Source organism: Athalia rosae, chromosome 5 (assembly GCF_917208135.1).
Source record: "Athalia rosae chromosome 5, iyAthRosa1.1, whole genome shotgun sequence".
In the NCBI taxonomy this organism is placed as follows: Eukaryota; Metazoa; Arthropoda; class Insecta; order Hymenoptera; family Athaliidae; genus Athalia; species Athalia rosae.
In genome coordinates, this window is record NC_064030.1 from 11,575,068 (window position 1) to 11,597,257 (window position 22,190).

Here is a 22,190-nt window from a genome sequence, read left to right on the forward strand (position 1 = left end):
CAAATATTCGATCAAACGGAAAGTATGTGACGCTTTTATGGCGTACCTTTCAAATATCGCAGCTAAGAGAGTTGCGCGTGCAAGTTAACCGTCGCTCCGTTCCTCGCGATTACATACTATGTTTGAACCTATAATTTAGTTTATGTGATCCTGGTATGAATTGTTATAGACTACTATTTGATCAATACACAAATAAACCAATTGTGGCAACCCATCCCGAAATGCGGGTATCAGGGTTACACTGTGGTATAATATGCACGAATAAATTTATTTGAATTCAGATTCGGATTATCCAACCTGCAGAGGTTTTTTTGATTAGAGTTCGTCGATGAATTTGCTGAATCGCGAAAAAACAGACTGGATGTTCTCAAAATGCTGAAAAGGTCATAGAGATAGTTTAGTGATGAAATCCCGGAAGTATTTGTACTGCTCAAAATAGTAGGGAGGTCCCTAGATTTTTGTACCCTGTATTTTTGAAAATCGAATTTCGAATCTCGATTTCACTATTTTGAATCTCAGACCGAGTATGTGCATTGGAGTGACTCAAGCATTTCTATTTTTTAATCTTGATTCCCACTCCAAAATTTCGTTATTTATAAATCTCTTGGAAACTGAAGATTGATAAAATTATTTCGAGGTCACTCAACAATACTGAGAATTATTTTTCGATTATTTTCTTTCTCTTCATCAAAGTTCTCACCTCTCATGTTATTCTATTATTGAATGTGGTTGGAATATTTTCCAAATATATCAAGATCTAACGGTCGCTCAATAATATAGAAAAAAAATTCTTTTTTTTTTTTGCAATTTCGAGTTATTGAACGTCACAATTGTGTAAGAATTATTGAGCGACCGTTTGGTCTTGATATATTCTGTGAAAAATTTCAATAACTAACTAGACATCCAGCAATAGATGGAAATTAGGGGTAAGAACTTTGACGAATCAACAAAAATTTCGGTCGAAAAATTCTCACATTGTTGGGCGACCTTAAAAAATTTTTGTCAAATTACAATTTCCGCGAGATTTATTCTCTGACCGTGAACAAATCAATCTGTGGGTAAGACTACGAATAGAAAATAGAAGTACAATTTGGCTCACTGTAGTATAACCGTGTGCAGAGAAAATTCGACTTTTTTACGGCGAAATGATGTTAAAGAAAGTCTAGCTTACATTGGGAATATGTTTCTCAAAAATCCGTCCACACAAATGTAGATTGGTTCTCTCATTTGCCATATTCACGGCGATTCAGACGTCATCCCAACATGTATGCGTATTAGTCAGTCATTATACTACACGACAAAGTGGTTTAAAAATGCAAATGAACCGAGAAAGCTGATTTTTGGATATGGCGCGGGGGGGTTAAAAGGGGTTTACTTCGAATTTTCGACTAAGATTTTCTATGTGCGTTCGCTGCCATCATAAAAAAAAGGTTAAATTTTGTTTTTTCACGATTACTCAGCTCTCCGTAAAAATACAAAAATTTAGGTCCAACACTTTTTTGTTGCTTTATTGACGCTCGACAATTAAAGTCGTTTGAGTTTTTCACCTACAATCGATCGTTATCGAGCCAGCGAACAAACAACGTAAAACTTAGGAACTTGAAACTGGTTTTTCTCCCCCCTTTCTCGGGATATTCAAAAATCATGTAAAAAGAAGATGTGAGGAACGTAAACGCATGTTACGATTGCTACGGGCCAACATGCAACAACATCCCCAACATCGACATCTTGAAAGAAGTAGATGATGAGGATGACGACGTGGATGAGTCTAATATCGATAAATCGTTGCACCTGGTCGGGATCAGGACTCGGAACAACAAAAATGCTATACTTTTTTTTTCTCATCAAAATTACGACTTCTAGCGCACTGCGAAGTTGGCAAGTCCGTGCGAAGTTTAGATTTTATAGCTGGCGCACGTCTTGGCAGCTGCACCAGCCGAATCAACCTTCTTGAAAGAAAGTGGTGGGGGTTTTCTTACGTTTTTATCACTAATTGATCACCACCTCACCAAATTTTTTACCCTTATCAATTCCGAGTAATCGTCTTGCGTTTTAGCTTCGGTCTGAGCTGCAGCAGCCACATCGTAACTTCGCTATGTTTCGCGGGATGCAGGCGTTCCTAATGTCGCATTTTTTATTACTTTCAACAAATATCAATCGGCATTTTTTATTATCGACTTTCAAGCGAAATCAACCGTTCTTTCACCGCAACTATTTTACGCGATGATTGGAGGTCAAAGTCGATTTCGGCGAGGGCTAGTTTCCACTATTAAAACACAGTATCAAAAAACAATATGAGACCTTTCTTGTAGGGCGTTATATTGCATGAAAAAAATATATGTTGGTCATATCTGTACACAATTCATTGTGAGTGATAAAATTCAAAAGCAAGAAATAAAAATTTTTCCGTGTTAATCTTACAGAAATCAAAAAAGTACGGCGAGGGACATGTCAATAATAATATCAAAAGTTCAGATTTTAACAGGCGTCTTTCTAGGCTGAAATGAAAATTTACAGCCAGTTTCAAAACCAAAAAAAAAGTTATCTCTGAAACACCAGGGTAAGGTCACTCCGACTCAACTTGGCTGCAGACCTCACCATCTCTGGAATGATCCATAAGTTTTTCTTTTATTGTGCTTGCTTTGAAATATTTATATGAAATTTTTCAAATCGTATTGATTCACCCTCATTCAAAGTTACGATTTTTTTCTCTAGAATATCGACAGTTTTTTCTAATCTAAACTAACAATAAGTCATGAAAATTCAGTGGACAACATAAAACAACAGTTAACGGGGAAAATTGGGAATGCTACACTACTCAAGCAGCCTCAAGTTCACTACAAGTTTTAGAGTTTCAGATTTTCTCCGCAGATTGTTGATGTTGCTGGAGCGTTTTGAGTTTGTCAGTCATTCGCCTTCTCAACTTTTTTGCAGACGATTGTTATCAACGCGCCCTTATGGCGCGCTTAGAGTTGTTGGCCCAAATTTTGAGCGCAAATATAAAATTAACAATTGTAAAAGGGTGGGTGCGATTTGATTATCAGTGAAGAATGAGAAAATGTTTCAGAGCCAGGGCAATCTCGCTGAAAATGATGAATCCGTAGGCGAGTTGAGTTCACGTGGACATCATCATGTTTTCTGCGAAGGATTATTCAAAATCTCACATAGATTCCGGAATTTCGTTGATCCTACACGACGTATGACTCTTCTACTAACAAGTGGAAATCGCAGGTCAGCTCGGCAGCCAGATTATATTAGCGGAATACTAGGATCCGAATATTTGGAAAAATCCATTGTGTTTCTAATTTATTAATGAAAACTTTTCGCGACGATTCTCTAAATTTTAAAATAGTTTTAGAATTCTGACGGATTGAATTTTTCACCATCTGGAAAATTCAGAATTTTTTGCGTAAGGTACTCAGATGGAGGTACACTTTCGGACCCATGTTAACTCAATATTAACAAGTGGTTCATATCTCTGAAAAAAATCTCCGACAATCAATATTTTTACTATTTTTCGATGATTATCATTAGATATTTTTTTTTGAGCCTAAAACGTTTTTGTATATCTTCTATCGTTTTTTCCTTCTGGAACTGCTAAAAATGGCGTTTTTTAAGGTCCTGCGCAGCCCCAGATATTTTCAAAAAATTGAATCCCTGCACGAATCTTTTATTCTGTAGGGTCACCAATAATTTTGATTTTATTTGGATCCGCCTTATTCTTCAGTATATTAACGTCAAGACAAAAAATTGGAAGATTATCGAAATTTATATTCAAATGTCGCTCTAAAATATCACGAGTACTTTACTTTGAGAGTGTAGAAAATTTTGAGCTACTTTTAGAAATCGAAATATGGACTTGAAATTTTTAGAAACTCCATACCATTTTGGTAATTATGTAGTTTGATGGCTTTTGCGAAAAATGGCGAACAATTTTTCTTTTCTTATATGGTGCTGCTTATTCCATCATAGTAAATGATATTTTGTCGGGGGTGGTTGATATTTTTCATTATTTTCGTCAACTATGAGGTTCGGATTACCAAACTCTCCCGCCATTCTTTCCATTGTACCCTCGACCTCAAGATTTTCTGATTATTACAGTTCATCAACAGTTATATACAAATTTGAAAACTGTTGAGTCTATTTTTATCTCCCCACCCCCATGCAGCTGTTGCGGTCAGGTATCAATTTTATTAATCTGTGCTATCTGGTGGACATTTGCTGCCAACTGCATCAAAAATAATGTTTGCGACTCGGGCGTAGGATTCCCGCCCCCGTAGCGATCGCTATATTCGACGCGTGAAATTCCTCATTTTGACGGATTTTAAAACTCCATAGTTTAGAAAAATTATAGGCAATGTTAGCCTCTCCCGAGTTTATAGTAAAAAACCAATTTTCCAATCGTTTTTCGGAAAAGCCATCAAACTGCATAATTACCATTATTTTCAACCTAGAATGTAATGAAATGTCGAGGAAAAAGATTAGAAAAAAATTTCAATCTCCGACGATACTGAAAATTCGAAAAAATTTTAACCGATCCCTAAAAATTTTTTTTTCGAACTGATCATTGGTAGGGGCTCTTGCAACATGTTCAAATGATATATTTACATAGGAGACGCAAACAAAATAGTCGTTTTGCTGGGCCACCCTAGTACAGCCGTATGTATATTTGTGCTGTATAACCTTTTCATCTTACATATATTACTAATATATGAAGCTGGAGAGTTTGTTTGTTTGTTCGAACGCGCTAATCTCAGGAACTACTGGTTCGAATAGGAAAATTCTTTTTGTGTTAGATAGTCCATTCATCGAGGAAGGTTATAGACTACATAACATCATGCTATGACCAATAGGAGCGGAGCATCAATGAAAAATGTTGCAAAAACGGGAAAATGTATAATAAAGTGAGCTCCGGCAACGCGTGGCCGGATCAGCTAGTTGACCAATAAGATTTCACATTAAAGGTCACTGCAAGTGTAGGTCTTCTTAAAATTTCAAGATCAGTCAATTATTGCTATTGAAGGATCATATAGCCCACTGCAAGGTTAGTCCTGGGTCAGGAAAATCCGGTGAAAGACATGTGACAGGTTCAATCAGACACGAAGTGTGTGAGGAGTTGGAAGGTGTAAATAACGAAGCATGTTATAGAGCCGACAAAGCCAAGAAATCAATGCAAGAGAGAAATGTCGACATCCCCGAACCATCTATTCTTTTTTCTAAACAAGTTTTATACACGGCAAGAAAGGAGGAATTATTAAAACAATATTTATATCCGAATCCAGTGATCGCTTTGGAAATGATACAATGTGGAGAATACGCCAATTGCATTGACCATATCGGACCTTATCCGTCTTGTGTACGTTACAGTACAAATGAACAGCTTCAAGTATGCAAAAAACTTCTTATGCGACAAAATAATCAGGCATGCATATGTATCCACAGTCCTGAAGAAGTGGTGAAAGAAACTCCACGACCGAATGATAATGTTTCCAAACATATTTTCCTACACGTCATTGTCGTAAATAATGATCTAGGACAATTCACGGTATCACACATGCTTCCCGAGGAATCACATACATCAGCTATGACGTACTGGCTGCTCATGTGGCTACGATCAAGAGTCCCGATGCCACTATGACCTTACCGACTGCTTTCGAGCATTACCTAATGCTGTGATCATATCGTTCACAAACTTCAGAAGCATTGATGATTGTGCAGATGCTCTTAAAAATGATTAGTGGCCCTATACATACATCAGAGTAGATGTTGGTCACACATTAAAGAAATATTCTAGATATTTGAGTGTACTGCAAAGACTGATGTTGCGAATAATAATACGAAAGTACTGACGTTGGTGATGCTGAAAAACTGATAACGAATATATTGATAGTATGTTCATCCGAAATGGAAGGGCACTTGCCAGATGGAACAGAATCCAATTGTGAGAAAGCTAAAAACATATTGGTGGCTAGAATTGCGGGTGGGAATGCAGTTATGGTAATCAATAATTTCAACACAAGATGTGGGACCTTTTTCATTTTATCCATCCTACGAAAATTATGTTACATCGTGTCGAAATAGTTGGAAAAGTATTGAATATCATTCTACACAGCGAAACACTTTGGAGAAATTCTATTCTAATATAGAGAGATGAATTATGGTTGCAACGAACGTCAAAACCTTCTGGTCACTGATCTCGGGACCTCGGCGTTTTCTGCGGCTTCGTACCCTTTTAATTTTGAATTTAAAATCCTCACAACAGGAATATCCGAGCCTGAGCTTATCGATGCAATTGTTCGATAAAGAGAGCCCCACGTTGGGCGCCAAATATAACTTTCCGCAGTATCCTCGTCACAGAAGGTGACGAGTTCCAGAAGTTAGCGTGAATGTTCTTGCTCACGAGTTAATTTATTCGAGGATTGAACTAGTCGGTGAATTAATAAAAAATTATTAGTTCTCTTGATAACAACAAATTTTAGCAAGTTTGGTCAGAAGGTCGCGTACGTTGTCGCAAAATGGGGCAGAATCACTCCAGCCAGAGCTACCTTCTAAACTCAGACTCGGGTATCGCTTGCCGTGCCGTCCTCGGACACGGATTATTTAAATATTAACCGTCGCCGTATACGAGCAGGGTTTGCTCCACCAGAGCTGTCTATGAAGTCTATGCGCACTAGCCAGGTCTTCCTCAGACTCGCGTAATCGCGAGATCACCAGAGCCATCCAAGAACCGGGCTTCGTTTGTTAGCCTTCCTGTCAATCTAAAGGATGCAATGAGGAAGTAAGGTTTGCTGCTAGTTGAATGATTCGAGGCTGAAACTGGCAGTTAACTGAACTCAAGGGTTTAATGAACAGAAAAATCTTGAAATGAAATAGAATACAATTTTGGGTTTCGAATGTGAAATCAAATCTTCACCTGATGGTCAGAGAGCTACGTTTCCTAATACTTGACTTAATACTAATTTATCGCTATTCTGGTTCTAGAGAAAAGATTGGTTTATAGAGCGAAGCTACGTCCAAGACGTGAAGCTGAATTGGACAGATCATTGTGGTTGAAATTATGCTCTGAGGCACGAAAGTTGCGATGTGTCTGAAATTTTATAGTGAACGACTCTTGTCACAATTTGTTTGCTTTCGATTTGAAATGATTCTAAGTTTAACTTGCCGTACAAGACATGGGCGATATTATAACTAGTAAAATATTGAAGAAAGAACGGGTCAGAATGGTGCTATACCTCATATGCCCAGGAACTTTAAGCTATTTGAGTCAATCGGGTATCCTGCCTACGATTGTTCGCGAACCGTGCGCCTTATGCGCTTATATTCCGGTGGGTTCTAAAATATCTGCGCTCACGTGATCTACGCACCGCGCTACGGGTGACGTCGCGTCGGTCTGCCTCCATCCAGGTTGGCTGCTGGTTCGTTTCGATACATGTGCAATTTCTCTTGATATTCTGAACATAGGTCATGTCTATGCGGACAACTCACGCCAATGTCAAATAAACAGTATCCCGATCTCTTTCATATGTTACTTCATCGGATGATATTGCTTACTCTAGAAATGTGAATTCAGACAACAATATCGGAGAAGATGACATTCGTGAAAAGGCTGCAAGCAATGTATGGACAGGATGGGAGAAAACCATTTTAATATCTATAATTATGTATATACAGGGTGGTCCATTTAACTCTGCCACCCCGAATAACTTTCCTATTATTGATTGTATCGGAAATTGTCCCAGATAAAAGTTGTCGCATTCGAAGGGGGAAAATGAGTCCTGGAAGTGAATGTCATCTGATGAGTTTTATGGCGGTCACAATGTTTTTTTAAATGAGACCACCTATTTTCTTGTTCACCACAAGAAAGCTGACATTAAAACGCATCCAACAATATGCAACACCATTACCTTCCGATGATCTTCGGCTTCAAAATTCATGATTAAACAATGGAGGTGGGAATTCAAAGCTCGACTGAAACAAATTCGTATGAATTTACGAGAAAAGAAAAGGTGGTTTCAGTTTTATTATTGCTCGTGAAAATAAAACAAAATCACGAACCCTACAATATTTTTAAGGTGTAATGAGGTGTATAAAATAATAACATATATAAGATGTGGGTTTTGATGAGATGAATACACACGTTGAAAACACTTATAATTAGGATAGGCATCAATGATTGAAAATCGTTCAATACATAATTTGGTAGTAATACAATTAGGAGAGGCCTGGCTAGACTAATTCATGTCTTTTTCTCGTACATTTTTTAGCTAGAGTATTTTGGTGCTAACGAACAGTTCATAAAGTTATTTGCAATAATGAATTCGAGCCGGGTTTTTCTTGGGAATTATCGGCTACGTCAAAAATAAAAATGAATCTTATTTTTGGTTAGGATCCACGCGGTAATTTTGCATAAGTTTGAAAAAACGATTACTTAAAAATAAAGTTGAATTATTAATTGTTTATTCAGCGAACTCTAATAAAGAGTCTCAGAAGCGTGAGAGGCAATTGCGAGTATCACACGTGGGTTACCGTCGCTCCATCGTACGCTATTTTATGTTATGTTCGATTTGCACAGGAATCGACAAGAATCCGAATTACGTTAAATTTAATAGATTTTTCCCACTAAGGCTTGAAGCCATCAGTCGAACTCCAAGAAAGATTCCTTGTTTTTGATTTGAAGATGTCTTATCTAGCAGTTTTTTTTATTACCACATCCCAATGCCCTCCAAATGTCCCATATTGCTCCACGGTTCATTTCCATGCCCCTAAGTGGCAATTAGCCCTCACCGAAATCGACTTTGATCCCCAATCATCGCGTAAAATAGTTGCGGTGAAAGAACGGTTGATTTCGCTTGAAAGTCGATAATAAAAAATGCCGATTGATATTTGTTGAAAGTAATAAAAAATGCGACATTAGGAACGCCTGCATCCCGCGAAACATAGCGAAGTTACGATGTGGCTGCTGCAGCTCAGACCGAAGCTAAAACGCAAGACGATTACTCGGAATTGATAAGGGTAAAAAATTTGGTGAGGTGGTGATCAATTAGTGATAAAAACGTAAGAAAACCCCCACCACTTTCTTTCAAGAAGGTTGATTCGGCTGGTGCAGCTGCCAAGACGTGCGCCAGCTATAAAATCTAAACTTCGCACGGACTTGCCAACTTCGCAGTGCGCTAGAAGTCGTAATTTTGATGAGAAAAAAAAAGTATAGCATTTTTGTTGTTCCGAGTCCTGATCCCGACCAGGTGCAACGATTTATCGATATTAGACTCATCCACGTCGTCATCCTCATCATCTACTTCTTTCAAGATGTCGATGTTGGGGATGTTGTTGCATGTTGGCCCGTAGCAATCGTAACATGCGTTTACGTTCCTCACATCTTCTTTTTACATGATTTTTGAATATCCCGAGAAAGGGGGGAGAAAAACCAGTTTCAAGTTCCTAAGTTTTACGTTGTTTGTTCGCTGGCTCGATAACGATCGATTGTAGGTGAAAAACTCAAACGACTTTAATTGTCGAGCGTCAATAAAGCAACAAAAAAGTGTTGGACCTAAATTTTTGTATTTTTACGGAGAGCTGAGTTATCGTGGAAAAACAAAATTCAACCCTTTTTTAAGATGGCCGCGAACTCTTACGATTATTCGAACATTTGAAGTTAAGCTTTTTCAACCACCCCCGCGCCATATCCAAAAATCAGTTCTCTCGGTTTGTTTGCATTTTGAATTGTATACAATCATGATGGGACTGTAACATCGGCTGTGTTTTTTTACATAAACGCATGTCTTGTACTTTTCAAATGCACGAAGCCACAATTTCCACTGCTGTAAAAGTGGAACTCTAAAACTATCTACCACTTCATTCGCAAAACTCATATGTGGGGATGGAACAGGTTCTATAATTGCACTCCAGACAAAATTTACAACCAGTAATTAGTTATTAAAGTCTCGAGTACCATGATGTAGCCACAGAAATTTAAAGAGTGTGGACGGGCTGAACTCAGATATTCTCTTTTGAGCTACAGGAGCGTTGGCCGAGGCGTTGGCTTATTATTAACGTGGTGAAGAAGTTTGATTAATTTTCAATGCGATTTAGTTTTTCTCCTAAATAGTCAAATATCACACATAATTGAAAATTATGTGAATCTTGCGGTTATGTGCATGTCGTCATGGTCTAACACGATAATATGATTTTTTTGCGAATATATGTAAAATTTTTCTTGTTGAACTAAATGAGGAGCACTTGAATAAATCCAACGGTTGTCGCTCACCGCAAAAATATACAAAGCTTTTCGGCATATGATTGACATTGAACTGCCTCAACCCAAACCTAATACTCGAGCCAAATCGTCGTAGCCATGCGATGACTAATCTATGATTTCAGGTATTCGCTCATGTCCTGCACACATTCTCAACATTCCCACCCACAATTTACGTTCGTAACAGAAATGAGAGTTGTTTTTTTTTTTTTTTGCAAACGTCACGTTTTTATTTCATCTGTGCCAAGAACAATACACTAAGAAAGATGTAAAGAAGATTTCTGGATCCATTGTCTATGGATTTCCATATCATCTTTAATACTCCGGTAAACCGTTAAAGTTGAAGGTACGCAAAACTGTTTCGAATATTTGAGAATTATTTAAGGTAAAAAATTGTAAGCATTACTTGAATCGGCCGTGAAGAGCATATCTGGGACATGAATCACATCAGTGGATCAGTAGATCAGCGTTCCGTGAAATTTGATCTTTGAGATGGAGGAAAAGAGACCTTGAAAGACCATAGATAATAATTTTATAACCACAAAAAACAGAAACAAAGGTGACAAATAAATAAAAATCTTACTAATAATAAAACTAATGGCAAAAGGGATGGAAATAAGCTTACAAACAAAAGCAGAGAGAAAATTATACGTGGAGCAAAAATAAGTGGAGTCTAAAACGAAAAAAAAAGACAAAAAGTGTAAAGAACAAATAAATAAAGAACTAAATTAATAAATGAATGGACAAAAAATTGACATCCGTAGATCAAACTTACGTTAATAATTAACATAGCTGTACAAATTGTATCGATCAGATTTTTTAGTTTATGGAGAGTAAATGTCAAACATGTGAGTTTGAATGCACTTATGCTTCCTGTGTGGGAATCACATCCCATACGCCTGTGCCAGCGATCCTAATACAGATACGCGTGTACACACATACACGTGTTACGTTTAAACACATAATCATATACTCACACATACTTTCAAACACTAAAATTCACTATTTATACACACTCCGGTCAAGTTTTTTAAATTTCAAACAATTTCTACTCTGTGTATGTACGAACATTTCCATTGTTTTTGCGTAGTCCCGAACCTTCGCTGTGGCGCTATTCGTACCCGCGGGTCCGAGCCGCGACGGCAATATGAAATTTGGCAGCCAGAAGTTGTGGCCTAAGAATCGGTTGCTAGGACTTTTTCTGGGATTTTCCGTGCTTCTCTTGTTTTTACCACTTTTTTTTTCATCTTTTCCGCGTACCTGGTCTTTTCCTTATTTCTTATGCATTTTTACCTTGGTCATATGTTTTTTCAAGTACGTACGTACGTAGCCTGCAGCCAGATCCTAGCTGTGAAATAGCGGTGGTTACCAACACCCTCTCAACCAGAAAACACGCGTACCTCAATCAATACAATCCTAAATAGAATGAATGAATTTTCACGGAGTCACAATCGAGAGTAATCTCATTCAGTATCTCTACGTTCACCTATACCAGGGTGAAAACCGGATGGAAGGGTGGAAACAATCGCTCCCGCTCGTATAGAATCGCCTTTCATCTACGGATGATGAAAAAGGCAGCTGCATACATCATGTGTATACCGTATCGGTTAACCAGAAAGGGTGCAAGTGAACCGTCGTGTGTGATCGACTAACTGTTTGAACACCACAAAGCTACGGTCAATATATTCTGCCGTGTGGTGGGATCGAGCTCGGTGGTCACTAACCGCCGCCTCCGTTCGTCCGTATTCCCAGTTTGGCTATCGAATATTTTACTAGCTTATACCGCGAGAAAAGGGGATTTATGCACGCACCCTTAAAATAAAGTTCAGAGGTTTTCAGACCGTATCCGTTGCGCAGGATGGGCAATATTTCTCCTTGCTGGATACATGAAAACACAACGCTCGACTGTTCTATTTATTCATTTTTCTTTGGCAATTTGGCTTCAACATGACCGGCTGATTTTTTTTCGACGCTCTCGTACTGTGTATCTCTTCGGGCGTAGCTTTGTGACAGCGAAATGTACCTAACAATTCATAGCTCTGGCCTACTTTGCTTTGATCACCCGGCATCTAATCCGAAAATCATATCCCGTACCTGCGATGGCATGTTCTAACTTATCGTTGGCGCGGCGCGACAAGGCACTACTCCTTCGCTAAAATCAGCTTCACCGATGTTCGCTCAGAATCGCTACCCGGTTACCAATGGGTTATGAAAAAAATAAAAATTAATGACAGAGCATGCAAATTCAAATCCTTTTCAGAATACACCGAAGTAAGAAAAAAAATGGATATGATCGGTCATGGATATGGAAAAATGAAAAAATTTTAATTTCACCTTTCGTCGGATAAATACAGAAATACAAAATAAAGGCATTATTTCCAATAAAGTGGCTTTCCCAGTTCGATGTGTAAGATGCTTTTAACCAACTTTCCAGGGAATCGAACTATTTCAAAACTTGCTTTTATTCCTGTCCAAATGAAATGGCATAGCGATGCCAACGATGCCAAAAAGTGGTGTGCATTTCACTCGTGACGACTTGCGGAATGACGACAGGACTCCAGTGGTAAAGTCAAAACGAAGAGTAGAGATGGAGAGTAGAAACGACTCACTGATATGCGTGCCATTCCACGTGAACCGGATCAGTCACCTCTCAGATATTTTTTTAATTTGGCATGTCGATTGTCCATGGGGAGTTAGATTTTTGTGCCAAAGGATTTTTGAATGAGTGAAAATTTCGATTTATTATGAACAATCGAAAAATTGAGAGGCGGTTTCTTAAAAAAATCATAACTTCGTCAAAAATGATCTTGGATCCAATTTTTTTTGAGGAATTTACGCGGATGAGACCATAAATTTAGAAGAAAAAAAATGAATGGTGCCGGAAAAGTTTATTTATCATTTGTTTATTTGACAATGAATTTTTAAATGATTTTTAAAACACTGATGGATAGCACCGAAAAATTAAAAAAAAAAATGCTGACATATACTTTGAACTATACTTCAGCCTGTGAATTAATTTCAAAGATGCGTTCGGCTTCGTTTTTGAGTAAAAAATCATCAAAGTTGGCGGCGCGCATGAATTCGAGCTCGTCGACGCCTATGCGCGTGATGACGCGCGTCGAGCGACAAAGACCCTATTTACTCTATACGGACGCTACTTGGTGTACGCTACTTGGTGTACGCTCGGCGGCGGCATTCACGAGTCATTTTCGCGATGATCGACACCGTTAAAAAATCTAGAAGAAATTCCATAGCTTCCCCATAACACGGCAAAGCGATCGAGTAAGTTCCAGAGATGTGTTATTTCTCGTTTTCGAGATGTGGCGAATCATAGCACGTCTCACGCATGACTCAGCGGTACGACAAGGGTTGCTACCTGCACGTACCTGTACTTATGCAGGTAGCAAATTAATCCATTATGCACCTGATTCGGATTAATCAATAATTCTGCGAATTGTGAATTTGTTGATTGTGTTATTTCTTTTAATTATTCAAACAATACAAACACGTGTTTCGGAATTTCGCATAAGATAATTCAAACATGATGCAAATAAATTCGCTAAAATTAGGTCCGTTACATTGCACTGCATTATTGATACCCTATTGGTGGAATTTGACCAATTACATGGCTTATTATGGTATTTAATCACTATTCGAAACGAATATAAACCCCAAACGATTTAAAATTTATAACATTCAGTCTAGTGCGAGTGTGTTGACAAGTGCAAGTATCTTATTGTTGACACCCAAATTCTGTGTTTTGCAATAATGGCTGAAACTATCAAACGATGCTGCAATCCTTTTCGTAAAAGTGGCCATAATTGGCGGAGAAAAGTTATTCCAGTTTCATCCACATTAGTGAAGAAGTTTCCCAACCTCTGAGATTATTTGTGTGCGACTTGCCGAATACAATTGTATAAATGCAATGAAATTACTTCGGCAGATAACAAATTTTTGATTTTATTTTTTTTCAAAGTTAATTCAATTTCTTTGTTTAAATTTTTTCACCATTTTTTATTCTTTCAACTGATAATTTGGTTTGTTGTGCGCGTTTATCCCAGTCATCATTAGCATAACTTGATGTCAGTCAGTTGTCATCTTGTATTTGGTTTTTACATAGTTGTTTCTGATCTTTTTTACGACACAATTCGAGTGATCCCTCAATTGTTGTACGCAGCCTATGATACCTATTTTGAGTTCGACACACCAGCCTGATATTTTCTATTACGCCTGCATGACCGAATGAACCTGCCTACGCTCCGTGCGTTCACTCGGAGGTGTTTTGCGTTGGTCTTTCCTCTCCCATCAATAAAGCTCCAAGCACTCTTTCGTTGAATTCATTGATGATTAGAAAATACGGCCCTCTCTGTCATAAAAAGAATTATAAGCATTCAATTAGACGCTGAATACGTGATGCAACGCTGCGTCAGATTTTTTCGCAATATTCGTCGACCGATTATCCAAACGGATATGCACAATTTATCTGTTATCATTTCTCAAAACAGATTTCGTTGAACACTTTTGAGATTATTCCGAATAGAATTGAAGAAGTCATGAAGTAAGCAATTATGGCGGTTCCGTTCTCGTCCCTAACAACCAATGGGAAAAACTTTCTGACGTCACAAGTGCGCACTCGCACTTACCGATTGGAACACAGTCTAACTGGACAACGAACATAAAGCAGTTTTGCGCTGGACAAATTTATTAACTGTTGAAGAAAGGCGAGTTTACTTTTTCACGGGTAATATGTTTCTTAGTTGGAGGACATCTATGGGCCACCGTCTACAGTAAATTTGGCCAAGGACTCGCGATTGGAGAAACGAAGATTCGATTGCATCTGACAGCTGAACTCAAAACGATAAGCGATTGATAAAAAATGTCAAATGGTAGATGTTCATCAAACAAACAACTTTTGTTTCAGAATACTTTTGGATCAAACTAACTAGAACTTTATTCAAAAAATATGGTTTTTACAATTCTTGTTTTTTTTTCAAAGCCAACTTGTTCAGAGCAAAATTATTCGAGAAAAGCTGGACTTGTCGTCCGACACCTTCGATTTGGCTGATTTTAGTGAGCATATTACCTACCTATAGAGTAGTCCAAAGTCAAAATATAGGGCCCCACAAAAATTTGGTGGCTGCGCCGAAGCCATTTTTCGTTTTTTTGTTTTTCAACTTTTTACTCGAAATTGGGGATTACTGATCACAGGAAAGTTTTTTGAACTCATTATGAATGGCCGATGATCAGTTTCCCACTGTAAAATCGACGAAGAAACCAGAAAATGGTCATAGATGTGATCTGCAACGAATACCTATAGAAACATTAGCCACGCACCCTCAAAGTTGACGAAAAAAGTCGCAAATTTTGGAATATGGTGAAAAAATATTTAATTTTTGGTATCTGCGGCAGCCGTCTTGTGAAAAAAGCACCAACAAATTCAATGAGTTCACGCCCAGATTTTTAACACAATCCGTTCAGGAAATACGTGACGTTAAAGTTGGCGGTTTTTTTTCTGACAACAATCGACATTCTTGTCCTCGTAGGACAATGTCCGACCTATAGGCCTATTTTGTGATGTACCCCTGCCTTTCAGGGGTACTTGGTGCGAGCAGTGATAGAACGTGGCAAACGTGCGCTATGCTGGACGAAGTCCTATAAACTTCAAATTAATCTTGTTTACGATAATAGAATGGAACTATTTCTGAACATTTTTAATTATTCTGTATTTGTTTTTCATTTTTTATTCAAAACCATTCTTCATCATGATTGACAGCTCAAATGGGACCAGAAATTAACATATAATAAGTTTTATTCCAATGATAATAAAGAATAACAAATATAAATTCATAAAATTCAATAATAAACTACAATTATTGTACAATCTATATCATCATCAATTTTATTTATGCAAAAATTAAGTACAAAGATTCCGAAGCCACTGATAAATAGCCATTTTATAATTGCCACCTTTTATCGCCTCTCGTTTTCCACATCGAATATCGATTTTTGATAAAAAAAAACCTCCATCCTTGACGCCACGTATGATCTAATTGGTTCGTCCTACAAATCTGGACATCGGCTCATTGGATTAGTTGGTTCTTCTTCTATGAGATAATCGCTTCGGATAGTAGAAAAAAGTTTTTTTGACCATTTTCTCAAGATTTGGTACTTTTTCGGTCAACTTAAAAGTTTTTCTTGACCCATTTTCTTGTTCCTTAGTTGATGGTATACTAGAAAACCAATCGTCAACCATTGAGTATGAAAACTTGCTTCCAAAAATTTAGCTGAATCGTGTGAAGGGGGGGGGGGGGGGGGGGTACCCATCTACTGAAATAATTTTGGTCATAGTAACTTCAGGTGTGAGTCGTTCACTAGCATCTGATGAACCTATGAAAAGAATCGGTATCGCGACCGATACAAATTGATTGCAATAATCAGTGAAAATGGAAATAACAGAGAAGGAAAGAAAGCATCGGGAATGTTATTCATCGTTGCGATATCGATACCATCAAATTTTACGGCTATCTTTTGAAATCATTAAGGTGGTTCATTCAAGTTGAAGAATAGGACTGCCAAATTCTCGACGTGTTCGGCGTTATATTTCGTTTCACATGAAATGCAGCTTTCTTACTCTCGCAAATGTGATAAGCCGACTATGGATTACAGGTTTTATGGCAGCCTTTGTTCAGACTGTAGAAGCTCCGTATTGTTCACTATCCCATCACAGGTCAGGTATGCCCATGACTCATACAAAATAAAATTCAAGATCTACCGCGAGATATATTTTACCCTCGTTACGCATAAGAATATCAAGCGATTTTTCGTTCTTTCGGTGCTGCGATTCTCCACGTTCTTCGCTAAAAGTGAAAGGAATACCGGTCCCCGGATCCCTTTCGGTTGCACCAAAACAGTTTGTTAGATAAGTTGCATTTTTAGGTTGACTGTGAATTTCTACGTTGTTCCTGTGGAACGGTATAGTTCTGTTTTAGTTGACATTGTAGAAAGCGGTTACGAGCATCGTAAGAATGCCTCGGGCCTTTGGGGGCGAATATCACCCTCGGGTATGGTTGACGTGTGTTTTAATGCGTTGGTGTTAGTCAACGATCCGTGACTCTTGGTCTACTACCTGTCAGCGTAGAAAATTGGTTGAACGATCTTGCACGAGGGGTTGCGAGTAGCTGTCGTATCCTTCCCTGCCAGGGCTGCCAACCGTAGAAGGCGATTTGCTCGGGACGATCATTGCGGGCAATTTAGTGTCAAACTATGCGGAATAAGCGAGGGAATTGATCTAATAGGTGCCGCATACATATCTCCGGTGTGACGATTTTCATCGTACACTTTGGATAGACTGGCGTCACTAAGCCTGTAAATATATACCATTAAAAATTCTTCTGAAACCTCGTTGCGAGTAAAATGGCTGGATTTTTGGGCAAAGTTGCATCGAATCGTCAGAGGTATGGGTGTTAAATATCGAGTTATACAACAAAACTCCCCGAAAGGCATGGGAACAAATTGAAAAATTTATTTTCCGCGTATAATTCACAACGGTGTGGGAAAAGGAAATAGTCTGAGGTGAAAATTGTAGTACGGATGACTTTTCAACGTATTTTCTTTTAATCTATTCAATGGCTTCATACTTATCCCAAATCCAATGATTTTTTTTTCATCAGAAAATGTCGGTCTAGTCAGTCGGTCTGGAGGTCTGTTCCGATAGGCTCCATATATGATTCCGAATACGGCTTGATACAAAATTGCAACAATGTAAGAATTTTTGATCGATCCGAATGCTTATCCAGTTGACATGTGATCATTGACAACATAAGAAAATAATTCACTACATAAAGATGATTCGGTAGCATGTCGAAGGATCTTCTTCAAGCATCGCTTATTGTCAGTGAGATTATCATAAAGTAGACGTAATCTCGCTAACCGCGAAAAAACGGCCAGTAGCGCTCTTCCCTTTTCACGGTATTGAAAAGCGGGAATCACAGAGGCTTCGGAGATGGACTAGCGGGACAACGGTTAAAAATTATGTTTATCATGCCCTTTATCTGTATGTACATCAATTATGATTTCCGAGGACCTTTCATCAAACATACACACATATGTATACACTTCATATAGAAGTATACATGTGTATGAATATCATGTACATGGCCCGATTTACCGGATTCTGCCGCGACATAACAGTCGCTTTGTAGATAATGATCTTTATTGTTTAGCTTCTTGTTAAAGTATTACAATAGGAGTTACAGCTCTTTTTCTCGCTCTACATAAACTATTCTCCATACAATAGAAGCTCTGCTTGATACATATTTTATCAATTATATTAGGGTAAAGTCGGGTATTATCGGACAAATAAAAATTCTTCGAAAACTATTTGAACAATGGATCGCGATATGTCAATGAATGTTTTGTGGTTTTTTTTGAACAAAATTCATGTTAGATTTTTTTTTGAATACATAACCAGGTACACGGCAAATAAAAACAATGTCTTCAATTTTTAAGAGTCTCGGAAAGTGATCGGGTAGTATCGGGCACTAATGAAAATCTGAAATTTTACTTCACATATTGCACATTCCGTTTCTTCATTTTGGTTTAGTTCATCAATCTTGAGTTATGATAATTACAGTACTAAATTGACAGTGCCATCGTTTTATCAGTATGTTTCCAAAGTAATTTCGGACGGATGATAGAAAAAAATGACATAGGAAATGATTACTACAGAAATTTTGTAACGCTTCAGATATTGGTTATGACACGCTTATTATGTAAGGAACAAAGAAATGCCCAAAAAACAACTTTTCGGATTCCGAAAAAGATGCGCCAGATATATCGATCAAAGTAATCAATTTCACGCATATTGGGTGCCATTTAGTGTCTTCATCTATTGACAAATCGTTAAATGACGGTGTGGCCGATACTAACCGCTATCCGATATCACCCGACTCTCCCCTAGTTTTTTGACATACTTGCACCGACATTCCTTAATTATTTCATGTAAATACTTATCATTATTCATTAATAGGCCAAGTTCTATCATTTTCTCTCCATGATTTTTACAACATATCAATAGGTGGAGGAAATTTTGCTCTGTCTCGCAGTAAAAGCAGTCTGATGATATTTTCTCTGAATTGAAGTACGTGGTATTATAGATATATTGGTGGTATCAACGATAATTCTGGGGCGAGTCGAATTTAGTACTCTAAGTGGTGCTAAAATTTGAGTATGTTTCACTGCTATATTCTTCTTCAAATATGTAGTTTTGTACACCAAGTTCAAGTTTTATCTCGGGGTATATCGTAAGGCAGCTAGAATTCCTGCGATCCTCAAGGTCCGTACGTGGCATGTATGTTTGGTATTTTTCGCAAGGCTGTTGCCTCCGCTCTAAAAGAGAGGCTGTAAACAGATTATTTCAGAAAGGTGTGTCATTGATTGGCTCCAGAAATACGTCGCATGATTGAAGTGCCCAGTCATACAGTGTGAAAAGTGTAAGGGTGCAGACCCACAAACGGTGGATAGGCGGTGCCTGTAGGAGAATTTTGGTTGGAGACACTTGGGGTGGGTGACGTCTCGTAAGGGCGCTGCAGCACTTCAAAATTTTGGAATTCCGCTCCAGGTAGATGGGCAACACGCCCTACGGTTCAAGCGCAACGCGCAGAATAAATGTACCCGGAGGAACAAGTACTGGCTAGCTTCATTTTGCTTGCCCACCAATGTCAGTCAGTTTCAAAAAATTTTCATGTTAGGTTGAGGAAAACTTACAATGGCTTGAATTTTTACAACCGTAATAGAAATGGATCTCTGTAAGTTCTCGCCAGTTGAACCGCCTCATTGTCAGACAAGTACAGTAGAATCTCAATTATCCGAGCTTCGATTATCCGAGCTTCCGCGTCATCCGAGGCACCCAACTCACCAAAGCTCTCCGTCTTATCCGAGGTGTAGTCTCGGATGATTGTTATATACTATATACTTACTTCTTGCATATAATACGCGTTTGTACTTGTTCGAGATTATTGTGTTTATTAAATGTTGCGAGTTACAAATAAAACAGTTCTCATTCGAGCATGAATGGTGGAGTATCGCGATGTCACAAAAGAGAAAACAAAGTCGTCGTGAGTTTCGAAAAAAGCTTAGAAGCAATCGAAAGATTGGAGAAAGGTGAGATTATCAGAAATGTTGCGGCTTATTACCGAGTTGGAGAAACTACTGTCGGTGATCAAGCTTACAATTAGTTGGAAGAGTACGCGACGAAGTCATGTGGTGGCATGAAAAATAGAAAAACGATGAAGCTTGCAGAATTTGATAAAGTCGACAAAGCGTTATTTTCATGGTTCATTCAAATGAGAGAAAAAGGACTGCCTTTATTAGGTATGTGTGAATTCTTTGGATCTGACGAATCTCACGGATTTTTGTTTAATACGAATCGATATTTGCAAAAATGACCCCCCTTCTCCTCTTCGGGCCCGATTTCGCAAGAGCGAAATTTCCGTTATTTTTTCGAATATATATAATACCCCAAGCTATCTGTGTTATCCGAGATTTCGATTATCCGAGGTAGGGTCTCCCCACCATACCACGGATGAACGGAATTCTACTGTAAACGAAACTAGCGGCGATTCTGCTCCTGCGTATATTTTCTCTACTCGTTGTGATCAAATCGTCGGACGTGGTGGCAATCTACCAGGTGCAGAATGCCAATACTTTGAAGAACTGTAACTTCCTTAGGAGACGTTCCCGACCCCAAGTGTCCTTACTCAAAATATTCTTGTAAACAACCCCTATCTACCGTTAGCGGGTCTGTTCCCTTACACCTTTCACCCTGTGCTAATTTTCTCATCGAACTCCATAAGGGAGACCTGTTTGAAGAGACATACACTACCGGCAGAAAGTTTGGGTATGTAGTACACCTGTCGAATGTTCTTGCTGCTCTAAAAGTTGGATAGCAAACTAAAAAAAAAAAAAAAGATAATCAGATTTCACAAACGGCGTTGCGAACAGCATGAATTCAGCTTCATTCCGGTATTAGAAAAAAAAAAACATTTTTTCAGTCTTGGTGGACTTATAGTATTTTGATAGTTGTCATTCAGGTCAACATGTGACCTTTGCTTCATCCACCGTAAGTGGTGATGTCTGTTATCGAGAAAAAAGGGTTATTGACAGGCAGAAATATTAATATAAGTGCGAGCCAACCGTATAACCATTTGCCAAAGGTGTATCAAAACCTTGACCTACATCGGGTCAATCTGTTGTAACTTTTCAATAATCACAAAACGATAAACCCCAGTGACTATGTCTATGTGATAGAACAAAATCAATTCAAAAAGTCATTGTGTGTTTCGATATATTTTATAATGTCCACTTCCATGCATTCCTGTAATGAGTGGGTACTCGGCGGTGGTTTTTGCACTCGTTCGTCATTTTTCAAAACTCCTAAAAGCATTTTATTGGAATTTCGAGAATCAAAAATTTTTCTGGTAGTTGGCCACTGGGACGTCTTGTAGAAGAAGCTACTTCAGGTCGGTACTGCACCGAAGTTGAATGTATGTACGAACGAGACCAACAACAAGTTATAAGGGCTTTTGGGGAGGATTCAAGTGCCCGAATCCCGGCGGTCTAGAGGATAATTTAGTCGTAGAAGATTTTTAACAAATCGTTGCACAGAGTCCGAGTGGAGCCAACGATGAGCGAAGATCGGACATTGTTTTCCGACGTCAGGCATCCAAATCTAGTAAACTGGTCAACGCAGCTTTTGAATCTCATATATCGGCTCTACTGTGACGACGTGCATTCTGTTTCTCGTAGAATTGTTTGAAGAAAAAAAGTGAAAAAATGATAAAAAAAAAAACACTTTTAACACGAGCAATTGTACATTAATATATTGTACATTGTATCGTTGTGTACGTTGTCCATTTACCAAAATACATAATGGATTATA

The 22,190-nt window shown here is 38.3% G+C and overlaps 1 protein-coding gene across 4 annotated transcripts in view; it reads left to right on the forward strand.

The window, feature by feature from the left end:
• LOC105687908 overlaps positions 1 to 22,190 on the forward strand; it is a 119,876-nt gene that overhangs the window by 88,348 nt on the left and 9,338 nt on the right. The window lies entirely within an intron of this gene.